This window comes from Pogona vitticeps, chromosome 4 (assembly GCF_051106095.1).
Source record: "Pogona vitticeps strain Pit_001003342236 chromosome 4, PviZW2.1, whole genome shotgun sequence".
Classification (NCBI taxonomy): Eukaryota; Metazoa; Chordata; class Lepidosauria; order Squamata; family Agamidae; genus Pogona; species Pogona vitticeps.
Window position 1 is genome coordinate 58,880,521 of NC_135786.1, and position 14,970 is coordinate 58,895,490.

At 40.8% G+C, this 14,970-nt stretch overlaps 1 long non-coding RNA gene across 1 annotated transcript; it reads left to right on the plus strand.

The window, feature by feature from the left end:
* The first annotated feature begins 277 nt into the window (after positions 1-277).
* On the plus strand, positions 278-14,643 carry LOC144589022 (uncharacterized). Its single transcript, XR_013544859.1, has 3 exons — positions 278-406; positions 7,625-7,770; positions 14,500-14,643. It is a non-coding gene; the product is annotated as an uncharacterized LOC144589022 (long non-coding RNA).
* The last annotated feature ends 327 nt before the right edge of the window (positions 14,644-14,970 follow it).

Genomic DNA, 14,970 nt, shown 5'->3' on the forward strand with positions numbered 1-14,970 from the left:
TCATATATGTTGGACTACAACTCCCATGTTTTCCAACTGATCATTGAGCACTGATCATTTTAGTTGAGAATGAAGGCATCATTCATCACATTTGAAAGGGGTCAGAATGTATTATCAGTTCAGTGCTAGATTTCTCTGACAGTATAAACATTACTCTGGCAACATTCCAGTGTTAAATTCCAAAACTATAATATGGAGGTAAACTGTATACAGTATCTGTATAGTATGTAACTACAATGTTATTAATGTATTTTGTTTCCTTTACCTGTTTGCAATCCTAAAGCATACATTTTCTAGGGGATTTTTTAAAGTTGTACATCCTGCAAAATAGACAGCTATGAACTTGCATGTTCTGAAATGAAGAACTCAAAAACTTTGGACATGGCTACAAGCTTTGCTGGAGCAGGTGAGTACAGACTAAATAGGGTCATTAGGAGGTCCTCACATCTAAATGGCGTACTGACCTCAAGTGACCTTATTTGTTCGGCACCAGTCTGTTATCAATTTGCCATTATCTTGAAGTGGATGAAGAAGAAAGCCACTTCAGGATACTGGCAAATTAAACTCCTCCTTGGCTCTGAGGAGGGACAGAGCAAATGAATTTTTTAAAAGTGCATTGGGGTAGTACATATGTGCTGCTTCACTTTAAAAAAATAATATATACTGTATATTAATGGAAAGCTTCCTTCCCCTTCCCCTTCCCCTTCCCCTTCCCCTTCATAAGCCTGTGGAAAGAAAATTTTTCCATTTCTCAAGATTGATAAGTGGCTTAACCAAAGGGACAGCCAGCCAACATATTTGGTTTGATCCCAGCAATCATACATACTGGAACCAAACCAAAATGGAGTGATTCTATCTGCACAAAAAACAAACAAACAAAAAAACCAGTAGCCCCTGGCGGGACCCAAAAAGACAGGCATCAATCTGGAGTGGGATTCTTCATGATGGTGCATATGCCATGTGATTACTGGGTAAAGGAGTCAACCAGCTCATGCCCAATCTCAACCAAACAATGAGACAAATGGCCATCTGATCACACCCCACATTTATATATAATGTTAATGTTACATTTGTCCTTGCTCAATGATACCCCCAATTTGCTGCCTGTAATGGCTATATAGTTCTATCTTCTAGAACAGGGGTCTCCAAACTTTTGAGCTTGAGGACCACATTGTATATTTTTCACATTTTTTGAGGGCCAAAGGAATGTATGGGCATGCTCGCATACGTGCAGCCGCATGTCTGCCCACCTGCACAGATGTCTGCACACATGCACCCTTGCTTGCATGGATGTCCACACAGATGTCCGCCCAGATGCATGCTTGCATGCACACATGCATACCTGCCCTTGCATGCGTGCACACACATTGGCTGAAGGAAATGGGTTGGATAAAATGGCAAGGCAGGCCAGATGTGGCCTGTGAGCCGTAGTTTGGAGACTTCTGTTCTAGAACCTAGAAGACTACTTTTTGAAAAACAAATTATAATACCAAAACCCCAACCCATTCTTACTATTATAGAGGTGGTTTGTGACCAGAAGCGGTTGCCCCCAAAATATTTTGGGTTGAGGCATCCCCCAGCAGAAGACATCTGTGCATTACAATTTCAGTTTTTAGCAATCATCATTTGTCTTTTCTCAAAAACTAAACCAGTTGTTTTAATTAATTTTCAAAAGAATTTGAATGCTACAAACTTTGGATATGATTAAAAAAACCCCACTATTCTCCAAGACACCTTGTTTCCTTAGAACTAAGAACAGAGCGGAAGGGCTCTGTAATAATCCCCCTCCTCCTCAATTTAGTGAGACCACTCTGTAATAACTACAAAGATAACTTTATAAGTTGCAGTTATATCACAGGAGTAAATTGTCCCTTGTTAAACTGCAGCAATAATGTAATGTAAATATACCTTGATTGTCTCAAAAAGGAGCTAATTACAAGTAACTCTTTTCGTAATTAGTTTCTTGTGAGCTGTACTGTAGTAGGACAGTACCAGGAGCCAAACACCATGAAAGGTAAAAGAACTACTGATGAAAGCAAGCTAATGGTAATTTTCTAACACCATACTTAATAGGCAACATATGTTTATGATTACTGTGATGTTTCTGGACAAGACCTTATTAGCCAAGGCTCTCTCCTTTATTCTAATGGAGGAAAGAAAAGCATGTTTTGCCTGTAGAAAGTACTGAGGAGCCTTATGTGTCATGTAGACGGAAGTGCTGTTAGTGGGTGCTTCACCGGACAGGCTGGAGGGCCATTTCCCTGCCCTGAATGGGGTTACACTCCCCCTAAGGAACAGGGTCCACAGCTTGGGCGTGCTCCTGGACCCCAGTCCAACACTGGAAGCCCTTGTGGACTCGGTGGCCAGAGGCGCCTTCCTTCAGCTGCGGAAATTATACCAGCTACAGCCCTACCTGGATGAGCGGAGTCTCATGACAGTTACACACACACTGGCAACATCTCGCATAATTACTGCAATTGATCCAGAATCAAGATGTGCTGGTGAGTGGTGGGGCCGCTAGGGAACATATCAAGCCGATTCTGTCTAAGTTACATTGGCTACCAGTTGCTGCCCAGGCCCATTTCAAAGTGCTTGTTTTGACATATAAAGCCCTAAACAGCTTGGGCCCTGGATACCTGAAGGACCGCCTCCTTCCATATGGACCTATCTGGCAGTTAAGATCTAGCCAGGGGGCCTTTTTGAAAGAGCCGTCCCTCAGGAAGGTAAGAGGGATAGCTTGTAGAGAAAGGGCCTTTCCGGCAGCTCCCCCCAGACTATGGAATGCCCTCCCGACTGAGATTTTTCTGGCGCCGACGCTGATGCCATTTCGGCGCCAGGTCAAAACCTTCCTGTTCCAGAAGGCTTTTAATTGGGCTGTGGCCTTGGCAGGACTGAGCCATGGAAACAGACCTCCTGACCCCCTAACACACACACATGTATGCTCCTGATGCACACACGCAGGCCCCCATGTGTGCATGCTTGGGTGCCCCACCCACCCCCGCACGTGTGCGCACTGGTGCCCCACCCCCATGCACCCCAACCCCATGCACCCCATCCACTTGTGAATGCATGCACACATGCCCTGCCCACTCACACACACCCCCACCCACTCTTGCACACACATGGGTGCCCTGGCCAACCGCGCACAAACCCTGCCCCCCAAACCAGTCCGCGGTTCAGAAAAGGTTGGGGACTACTGGACTACATCACACTGAGTATGCCACAACTGTGTCAATTCTGATTTATGGTGACCTTTTTCAGGGGATACCCAGAAGTAGTTCACTGTTCCCTTCCTTTGGGGACATCCTGGGGCTCTGCAGTTTGCCCAAGGTTACATAGGCTGCCTCTGAGTACTGTCTACTTAGAAAACTAAAAAAAAAGGTCACCATAAGTCAGAATTGTTTTGGTGGCACACAGTTATTATTATCAAAGGCGTTCGTTTCGTTTCGTTTAGTCATTTAGTTGTGTCCGACTCTTCGTGACCCCATGGACCAGAGCACGCCAGGCCCTCCTATCTTCCACTGCCTCCCAGAGTTGGGTCAGATTCATGTTGGTTGCTTCGGTGACACTGTCCAACCATCTCATCCTCTGTCGTCCCCTTCCCCTTTTGCCTTCACACTTTCCCAGCATTAAGGTCTTTTCCTGGGAGTCCTCTCTTCTCATGAGATGGCCAAAGTATTGGAGCCTCAGCTTCAGGATCTGTCCTTCCAGTGAGCACTCAGGGTTGATTTCCTTTAGAATTGATAGGTTTGTTCTCTTTGCAGTCCAGGGGACTCTCAAGAGCCTCCTCCAGCACCACAATTCAAAGGCATCAATTCTTCGGCGGTCAGCTTTCTTTATGGTCCAGCTCTCACTTCCATACATCACTACAGGAAAAACCATAGCTTTGACTATTCGGACTTTTGTTGGCAAGGTGATATCTCTGCTTTTTAAGATGCTGTCAAGGTTTGTCATTGCTTTCCTCCCAAGAAGCAGGCGTCTTTTAATTTCGTGGCTGCTGTCTCCATCTGCAGTAATCATGGAGCCCAAGAAGGTAAAATCTGTCACTGCCTCCATATCTTCGCCTTCTATTTGCCAGGACGTGATGGGGCCAGTGGTCATGATCTTAGTTTTTTTGATGTTGAGTTTGAGACCGGTTTTTGCACTCTCCTCTTTCACCCTCATTACAAGGTTCTTTAGTTCCTCCTCACTTTATGCCATCAGAGTGGTATCATCTGCATATTGGAGGTTGTTGATATTTCTTCCAGCAATCTTAATTCCGGCTTGGGATTCCTCTAGTCCAGCCTTCTGCATTATGTATTCTGCATATAAATTAAATAAGCCGGGGGACAATATACAGCCTTGTCGTACTCCTTTCCCAATTTTGAACCAATCAGTTGTTCCATATCCAGTTCTAACTGTTGCTTCCTGTCCCACATATAGGTTTCTCAGGAGATGGATAAGGTGGTCAGGCACGCCCATTTCTTTAAGGACTTGCCATAGTTTGTTGTGGTTCACACAGTCAAAGGCTTTTGCATAATTAATGAAGCAGAAGTAGATGTTTTTCTGGAACTCTCTGGCTTTCTCCATAATCCAGCGCAAGTTAGCAATTTGGTCTCTAGTTCCTCTGCCCCTTCGGAATCCCGCTTGTACTTCTGGGAGTTCTTGGTCCACATATTGCTGAAGCCTACCTTGTAGGATTTTGAGCATAACCTTGCTAGCGTGTGAAATGAGTGTAATTGTGTGGCAGTTGGAGCATTCTTTCGCACTTCCCTTCTTTGGGATTGGGATGTAAACTGATCTTTTCCAGTCCTCTGGCCACTGTTGAGTTTTCCAAACTTGCTGGCATATTGAATGTATCACCTTAACAGCATCATCTTTTAAGATTGTAAATAGTTCATCTGGAATTCCATCACCTCCACTGGCCTTGTTGTTAGCCAGGCTTTCTAAGGCCCACTTGACTTCACTCTCCAGGATGTCTGGCTCTAGGTCAGCAACTACATTGTCCGGGTTGTCCGGGATATCCAAATCTTTCTGATATAATTCCTCTGTGTATTCTTGCCACCTCTTCTTGATGTCTTCTGCTTCTGTGAGGTCCCTTCCATTTTTGTCCTTTATCATGTCCATCCTTGCACCAAAGGTTCCTCTGATATCTCCAGTTTTCCTGAACAGATCTCTGGTTTTTCCTTTTCTGCTATTTTCCTCTATTTCTTTGCATTGTTCATTTAAGAAGGCTCTCTTGTCTCTCCTTGCTATTCTTTGGAAGTCTGCATTCAATTTTCTGTAACTTTCCCTATCTTCCCTGCATTTTGTTTCCCTTCTCCTCTCTGCTATTTGTAAGGCTTCCTTGGATAGCCACTTTGCTTTCTTGCATTTCCTTTTCTTTGGGATGGTTTTTGTTGTTGCCTCCTGTACAATGTTATGAGCCTCTATACAAAGTTCTTCAGGCACTCTGTCCACCAAATTGAGTTCCTTAAATCTGTTCTTCACTTCCACTGTGTATTCATAAGGGATTTGATTTAGATTATACCTGAGTAGCCCAGTGGTTTTTCCTACTCTCTTCAGTTTAAGCTTGAATTTTGCTATGAGAAGCTGATGATCAGAGCCACAATCAGCTCCAGGTCTTGTTTTTGCTGACTGTAGCTTCTCCATCTTTGGCTGCAGAGAATATAATCAATCTGATTTTGATATTGCTGCCTTGTCGTGGCGAAGGGGCTTGAGCAAGTCAGAGAAGCTATGGGCTATGCCGTGCAGGGCCACCCAAGACGGACAGGTCATAGTGGAGAGTTCTGACTAAACGCAATCCACCTGGAGTAGGAACCGGCAATTCCACTCCAGTATCTTTGCCAAGAAAACCCCATGATCAGAAACAAAAGGCTATTATCAAAGGCGACCCTGTCTTAAATTAAAAGAATCCTGTTTGCACAATTTTCTTCTATTTTTTATTCTTCATCTTTAAAGCAATCTGAGATTTTGTTAATACTTTAATAATGAAGATTTAATTAAGGTTGAATTTAGTCAGCTTATTGTCCATGGCATGTATGCATGGCCATGTGCACGTGCAAGCTTAAATTATACTTTTCTTTAAAAATATATCCTAGCCAAATTAACACTATTTTAGATAAAGTGAACAAACCAGTAGTTAACTGTCCACACACACATGCAGAGAATAAAAGGTGAGAAAATAAGGTAAAAATACCTGTAATCTTCATAGATGAATTGAAGTAGTAATATGGTTGAACCCATACTAGAAAACGCTAATATTGCTGGGGACCTTTACTAAATTTAATTATAGGAATGTTATGGGTCATGGAGATGGGTATTACTGGATGACACAACACTATATCAAGTACTATGCGGAATCTTTTCATTCTGCTTCCAGCTAATTGCAGAAAAGCAGTATCTCAAGAGTACTGAAGGGCACTGAGAAGAAGCACCCATTCACATCAGTAAACTTTGTAATGGAGAATATCTCCATGCCCTGTGTATTTACTGTGTGGATTATCAGAAGATCAGCATGGATCAGTACAGTACTATACTGTTCTGTGTGTCCTAAACAGATGCATCAGAGACAAATCCAACCTCCGACCCTCCACAGCCTCTGCTATGCATATAGCTCCTATTTTCCACTGGATTTTTGGTGCTGCTAAAGTGAGAAAAAGGCATGCAAATTTTTACTTATGGATAAATGTGGAAATAAAACCAGGGACTCCTGGTAGCCTCCTGACCCTATCCACAGCCTGGGACTATTTGTCAGCATCTTTGTCAGACTACAAATGTGCCGTGTCTTTGCCAAGCCACAAAGAAACATGCAAACATGCAATATGTTACTTAGTTTTCAGTGATGATTATAAATGGAAAGTTCCCTCATTTACTCCTCTCTGTAAATCACCTAACATCTGCTTCGCAGAATCTGATTAACTAATACCCTTTATCTTAAATCCTCAGCCGGAAAAAATAAAGGTCATTTTATGAGTTAACAGTATTTTTTCCATCACAATCTATTTGTAAATTAGTATATTTATGTTGTGGCTTCACTCCTGCTGCCGCCACCCCACCCTTGCCCTTGTCCCATTGCAAAATGCAGTTACATAAAACTGATGAAGCTTCAGACAAGAAGGAGTTCCCGGGGTTCTTGTCAGTAATTCTTATACTTTAAAAAGGAAGAAAGGAACACAAAAAGGAAGGAAGGAAGGAAGGAAGGAAGGAAGGAAGGAAGGAAGGAAGGAAGGAAGGAAGGAAGGAAGGGTAGGTACCCAAACAGATACGATAGTTTAGTGCTTCTTTCCTCCCAGTCTCCCAACTGCTTAGTCAAGACAAGTATTGAGTTTTTAAAACAACTCTTGAAGATATTTTACCTCAGGACTTACCAGTACAAGGTTGAAACCCATCAGTCCTCTATGCATTTCTGATGCATAAATCAACATAATAATATATATTCGTTCAAATATAGAGGGGGGAAAGTTTTAATTCATGTCTGTTCTTGAAAAAGTCTGCTGAACAGAATAAAAATCAGTCAGCAGACAGTGTAGCTCTCTTCTTCTGTTTTGCTAACTTTATATCCTGATGGCCGGTGCCTTGGAGGATGGGGTAACACATAGTGCTGAAGTCCCGCCTGCTTTTCCAGTTGTGTTTTTTCCATTAGAAAGAAGAAGAAGAAGAAGAAGAAAAAGGAATCCTCTCTTATTGCCCGTCTGGCTTTCCAAGGGAGAGAAGCTGAGAAGTACAAGATACTGCAAGAGTGACTTGGAAATATGTTGATGAAGATGTCTAGCTTGATGAAAGTGGCAGGTAAGATAAACCAAAACAACAACAACAACAAAATCCCTCTGGGATGTTCTTATCACTTATGGCACTCCATTCCTTTCATTTCGTTTCTCTAAACTGCTTATAGAATAATCACTGCCACAACATTTGATATCCTTGTAGCCCAGACTAAAATCCTCAAACAAGTATGCATGCATGCTGTGAGAGGTAGAGCAGGAGGACAGAGCAGGAGATTTGGCCCAGAAAAGGTGTTCTTCCGGGTTTGGAAACTGCATGGCTTTACCAGAGCCTCTTTTAATGCAGTTCTTACACAGTTAGGATGAAGGAGGGGCAAAGCAGTGCTGAGATGATATTTTGAATGGAGGTTATTTGTTATTCCTTTGTGCAGTTTCATCACAGCATATTTGTGCACTGAAGAAGCTTGGAAAAGCTACATCTTTGGATTACAGCTCCAAGATTCCTCTACCAACATGGCCAATAGCTATGTTGTTTGGAGGATTACGGGATTTTCACATGTAAAAATATAACCTTCCCCCCCCACACACACATCTCCAATCATTCCTTATCCACCTATTATCTATTAAGTGTTCTCAGGCACTGCAGCAGAGTATCTGTCTCCTAGACCTCCTGTACAGGTGGATCTCATCAGGTATTTTGTCCCACCTCCTGTAGCCAAAAAAACTTCTGTTTTGGACCATATCACTGCGTGAGAGAGAAAGGATGGGCCATGGCACATTTGTAAAACTAATTTCATTACCATAATTTATTATTTTTGCTTTTGTTATGTGTTGGCAAGTTGCTTCCATATTATGGTGACGCCATTAGTGACCTCTAGAAGATCCTGTCTTTAATAGCTCTGTTCATCTTTTGGTAACTCAAGGATGTGGTTTGTTTTATTGAGTTAATCCATCTCACGCTAGGTCTTCCTCTTTTCCTACAGCTTTTCACTTTCCCCACAATTATTGTCTTTTCCAGTGAGTCTTATCTTCTCCTGATATATACATATAAGATAGTGTCAGTTTAGTCATTTTTGCCTCTACAGACAGCTGAAGCTTGATTTGAGCTGGAACTCACTTTTTTTGTTTTCCTTGTGCTCCATGGTATCTATAACCACATTTTTGAATGAAATTATTTTTCCCCACTCCTTGTCATTATTTTTCCCCACTCCTTCCTTCATTATGCAGCTTTCAAATCTGTACATTGTAATTGTGAAGACCATAGTATGGATGATCTTGGCTTTAGTCTCCAGTGTCACACTCTACATTTAAGGGTCGTTCCCTTTTCTTAATTACCATTTGTAAATGAAATTGCAAGTGACCTGTAGATGCTTCTCAGTAATTGGGAGCTGATAATTTGCTTTAAATGCAGAAGTTGGTGTGATATAAGTACTGTAAATTAATCTCACACCACCCAAACAAGAGGGATCAATTGTATTATTTTCCCCATAGGGGCTACTGCCAAGGGTGACATCCAATGTCATTTAAGCAGACTTCCAGTCATGCAATGGCATGTCTCCTTCTTTCTCCCCCTCCCTTCAGCTTCTGAGCAACCCATCTGCTCCAAACAGCTTCCCAATCCTTTGGAGAAGATTTCGAAGTACATGAGCAGGGCAGTGGGAGCAAGAATAGATTTGCACAGCAGGGTCCATTCTGCTAGTTGATGGACATATTTTGGGTTACAACCCTGAGAAAACGGCAACTTGCATAAGGCTGCCCAGTCAATTTGAAAGGCAAGATTTGAACCAGGGACATAACAATTCATTGTTCACACTCTTCTTAGCCAGTTCTAGCACAGCATGTCAATATACAAGACAATGTAAGAGGAACAGCACAAACAAAAGAAATAGATTGGGGTGGGGGGGAACCCAGGACATTTACATTCCAAATTCAAAGGTGATGGAGAGACAATAAAGGGATTTAAGGGAAGAGGGAGGAAAAACAGGCAAAGGTAGCATTTGGGGAAAACAATATGATTGCACATCCTTTATGATTTCGTTCAGCTGGGACTAACATGAAGATTATGGGAGGCTCCTGCATGGAAACAGTGAGGGAAAGGAAGCCACTAGGGATACTTAGTGCATTTGTAGTCAAAAAAAGACAGCCAGTCCAACTTTCTTTGGAGTAAGTAGTCACTAGATTCACCCGGGAGAAGGGGATAAGAATCCACATGCCTCTCATGTACACGTTACTTTCTCAATTGTGTATCTAAAACAATTAACAGGTATGTGTGGAGTGGCCTTTAGAATCACACTAGGTCAGTGGTTCTTAACCTTTTTGAAAGAAACGCCCCCTTGAGCCATTGAGGAAGTTATCATCGCCCCCCTCCCCACGATGATGATATTTATTTATTTATTTATTTATTTATTTATTTATTTATTTATTTATTTATTTATTTATTTATTTATTTATTTATTTATTTATTTATGACACTTAAATCCAATGACCCCTGAAAACAAAATTCAATTCCAACAAAATGAAATGCCCCCCAAAAGTAACATTTAATGATTTAGTTGCCAGCGAATTTTAAGACGCAAAAAGAAATATAAAAAAGGGCATAAAAACAAACTGCAATGCAGGAACTAAAACTTTCAAGACAAAAACTCTGAAACTAAATTAAGATTGGAGGAAAATATATATTCATGCACACTGTAAAAAGGCTGTAGCCATCTTCACAGGTTTGGCTTGCTCCAGCACCCCCCTACCGCCCCCTTCTGCTCCAGCGCCCCCACACTGCCCCTTTTCATTCTACTGCCCCCCTGAAAAATGAAATCGCCCCCTGGGGGGCATTATCACCCACGTTAAGAACCACTGCACTAGGTCACTCAGAGGCCTTCAGACCAGATATTATGATAATCCCTGAGAATAGTTAATATTTCACTAAGGGGAAGGTACCAGGCAAATACAGAGAATCCTGGTCGTTACTTCATATTTCTTAAAAAGTAGCATTTCAACCTAAAGACTTATTTCAAATGAGAAGAATGAAAGCAAGGATTAACACACTCTAGAGAGAGAATCAGATGCTGCCCACCTACCTCTTCCTTTGGGGCCCCAGGAACAGCAGGATCCTTTCACTTCTGTGCGCTTGCACTCACTTGGAGGTAGCGTTAACCACTCTGGATCCAACAAAAAGATCATTTTAGTCCTAGATTCTGTTTCAAAGAGTGGCTGGTAGTGATCTCCTCAGGAAGGGGAAAAAAGCAGGAAAATACCCTGTGGGTGGAAGTCACTGGAGTATTCGGCTCCCACAGTCAATTCTTGATTGCCTTTCGGTCCATGCTTATGACTCAAGCCATAACACGATGAGGGCTTATATATTTAATAAATAAATAAATAAACAAACAAACAAATAAAGGACAAGCCTCTGTAATGAATCTGTGGATTAGCTTGCTATTTATCCACTTAGTGTTTATTTTCCCTTAATCCTGTTATACTCTTTGCCTGCATACTATCCTGTAACAATGAGTTCCACAAGCTAGAGAGGCTTTTTGAAATGTCAGACCAAACCAACAGATTTCCCCTCATAATGATGTTCTGCATCCCAAACTCCAGAGAATTCCTGTAAATGACTAGAATATATCTAGATATATTATATATTGTAGGATATAATTATTTCATTAGGATAGCAGATCTTTTACTGAAAAGAAAGGACACTGTTTGGTCATAAGAAAAATACCAAAATTCATATTGCTATATGGAAAAATCTGAAGATAATGAAAAACCTGTGTTCATGTTTCAGTTACTTTAGTAAAGGTATCTCCAAAATATGGATATAGGTCTTTTTACTGATAGTTGATCACAAAATTAGGCTGTTTTATTAAAATTTGCTAAATATATCAAATGATAATACAGAGGCTATTATCAGTATGCTAATTAAGTATTTTGCCACTAATTGCAAGATAATGGTGCTTTTTACTGTCATCATAGTCATCACTACAATTCAGAGCTAGGGCAGACAGTTTCAGCTTTTTAAAGCCTTTTAACGCTTTTGAGAAGAATTATCTTTAAGGGACACCTTCACTGGTCTGTTCTTCCCTGAACAGTTGTTCAATATTGGAAGTGGTTTGTGGGGTTTTTTTTTAAGACTGCCTAGGTGACTGTAGTGCTGCAGGATCTAAAAGATGCAAGGCTCTTTCCACCCCTTCCCTTTCTCTTTTTTTTTTCTTGTTTTGGAAACATTTTTATTGATTTTTCAGAAAATATAGCACAAGCAAGGAAGTTAAAAGGAAAGAAGAAGAAAGAAGGAGAGATGTGGGTTGGAATGTGGGAAAGACTTGCTTAGCCCCAAAATTAAGACTTTCTATTACAGCGTTCTGATTTTTCAGCATGGCCTTTCACATGGCCTATAATGCAGTGTTTTTATTTTCCAGTTCTGTTTTGACATTATTAGTTCTCTCACCATCTCTTGTTGCATTGTTTTCATTGTATGGTAGCAGGGATGTGCACAGTCTTCGGACAAATGAATAAATATGGGCTGAATTAGTCCATATTTATTTACATACTTTCAAGAGGCAGAGTAAAGAGCCCCAAAGTGTTCATAAAGTGGAATAACACACACACACACACACACACACACACACACACCAACACACACAGAGAACCCCTGTGTTAAATCTGGCATCAGTGGAGTTAAAGAGTTTTTTCAAAAATTTAAAGATGCAAAGCATTTAAAAATGCAGAGAAGGGTTTCATAAATTTTTCAGTATTCTTGTCATCTTGAACAGGCAGAAAGTCTCAGAAAAGAGAACAGAGGACTGTGCAGGTATGTAGGTGAGCTTCCATTGGCTGCCACTACCAGTGCCTCTGTTACCATCTCTCACCAATGAGAAGAGTGGGCTAGCAGTGGTTTGGTGTCAGTGTGTTCTTGACCAAGTCTGGTTATGCCTAAAGATCCAAAACTGGAGCCCCTGTCCATGCCTATACATCTCCAGCATTGAAGAAACAACCAGCACCAGTGGTGCAGCATAGCTTTGCTAAAGCATTTCAGATTTTATCTGGAATATATGGGTGTTATCTTTATTTTTAACACTTCTGGCAGGTGTTTTCATTTTCACTCCGTTGGCTACTTGGTCCTGCTTTGAGTTTGATGGTGAAGATTGTGGGCTTCTGCTGTTTTCAAAAAATGTGCTAATAAGCAGACAGCGTTTCTATTTTAAGAGCTTACATTTCTTCCCAGAAATTTGTAAATGATTCTGCTATTAGTTTTCCTTCCTGTTTCCCTCCTGAGTAAGAAGACATTTTGAAACAGAAGAATTTGAAAGCTGTAAATATTGCAAGTGTATTTTGTATTTCACTGATCTGTAACTAGCTCATAAAATAACTGTATGATCAGTAAAGCAATTGGCTGGGTGAACAGTATTGATATTACAAAAGTGTGAACCTTATATATATATTATCTGTATGCATTAATATGTCTTTATCAACATTAATCTAGCAAGTAATAGTGCAGAGTGCAATCAGATGTGAACTTAGCCTGCTGTTGGATTGCTGGATTGGTTTGCTCCTTTCTACAGGGATCACATGATGTAATTACTGCAGTGAATCAAATCTTCCCCTGAGCATTCTTACTTGCACCTTTCTGAGACCACGTCAGGGGCTTCTTTTTTGATGTAATTAGAATCACTCTGGTTTGGTCCATTTCCACACATGATTGCTGGAAATGGATCAAAAGTGAGCGGGCAATTTACCAATACTGTGAAGTAGCTTAATAAAGACAGCCACTTCAGGATATTGGCAAATTAATCACTTCCTTGGCTCCATGGAGGGGCTGAGGATGTGAAAAGGTTTTTTAAGTGCATTAGGGAAGAGAATAAGGGCAATTCCCTTAAAAAAATAAATTGAATACTTCTTTAAAATGTTTGTTTGCTTTTCTTGTAAAGGTCCAGTCAAAAGCCTGTCCACAGCTGAATCTGGCAGGCTCTCAGCTGGACATATAAAAGTAGAGCAAACAAAACATTCTGGGAAGAATCTTTCCATTTGGTATAGTGCATATTTGCTAACATAATATACACTTAATTTCCCCCCACTTCCTTGGCCCCTCCACAAAGCCAATGAAATCATTCGTCAATATCCTGAAGAGGCTGTTGTATTAAATCCCTTCATGACATTGGCAAATTGGCATTATCACACCCAATGCCATACTGGATCTCCTATTGTGTGTGTGATATTGCCCATTTAGTTCAGCCCAGCCCAATCTTTTCAGACCATGTAGACAAGCCCTAGTCTGTTGCAATGGAGGAGAAACCAGAAGTCACATAGCACCTCTAGTCTTACAGTTGCTATATGATATCTGATTTCTCTTATCAATATTATTATCTTACATTTTTCATCGCTCTTACTGAATTGTTACATTTCACTGAATTTTTGTTCAACACTTAATAACAATTCTATATGATCAAGTCAAATCCGTCTTATGACAAACACCCCAGAATTTCTAGATACAAATTACTCAGAAGTAATTAACCAAGCCCTCCCTCCTTTTCCAGTGCCCTGGAACCATCCAGCTTGTCCAAGGCCCCATAGCCAGGGCAGGTAACCCCATGAGTCCGACATGCAAATCTAACCAATGATACCAATGAAAAGTTTAGCTGAGAAAGCAATATCAAAATTTGATGCTAGGCAAAGGCATTTGCTAAGAATCAGTCAATAAAATGTTACAGTATGTGCTGGGATGGATTCTCCTTTCCTCCTCTTATTTTTGGCTCCAGTTTAGTTGTTCACAATTCTTGTAATTTAATTTTTACCCTTTCTGTTTCAGAACACAGCATTAAAGAAGTTTTATAGAAGAGTGCATAGTTATTTGGACTTTCTTGAATGAGCTTCTGATGAATGAAGAAGCAAACCAGATTGTTTCATTTGTCAAAAGGACAATGAGTATCTTTCAATAAACAAGGAGTAGATAGCATCCAACCTGTCAGCAGTTTACAGAAGATGACTTTGTGCTTTATTAATTCATTGCCTTACTGTGTGGCGATCAGCTCCATTACTTGGGTGTGGTTGGATATTATGGAATTATCGGCTGTTTCCTACAACACAATAATCATAAAGAACAAGGGGAACCTGGTTTCACATCCATTGTCAAGAACTTGACTGGTAGTAAGTTCAGGACACACACAAAAGGAAGCATTTCATGGAATGCATAGTTAGCATATGGAATTCATTACTATAACATGTGATAATGATAATTTAGGTAGCATTGAAGAAATATTTATTAATGGAAGATAAGACC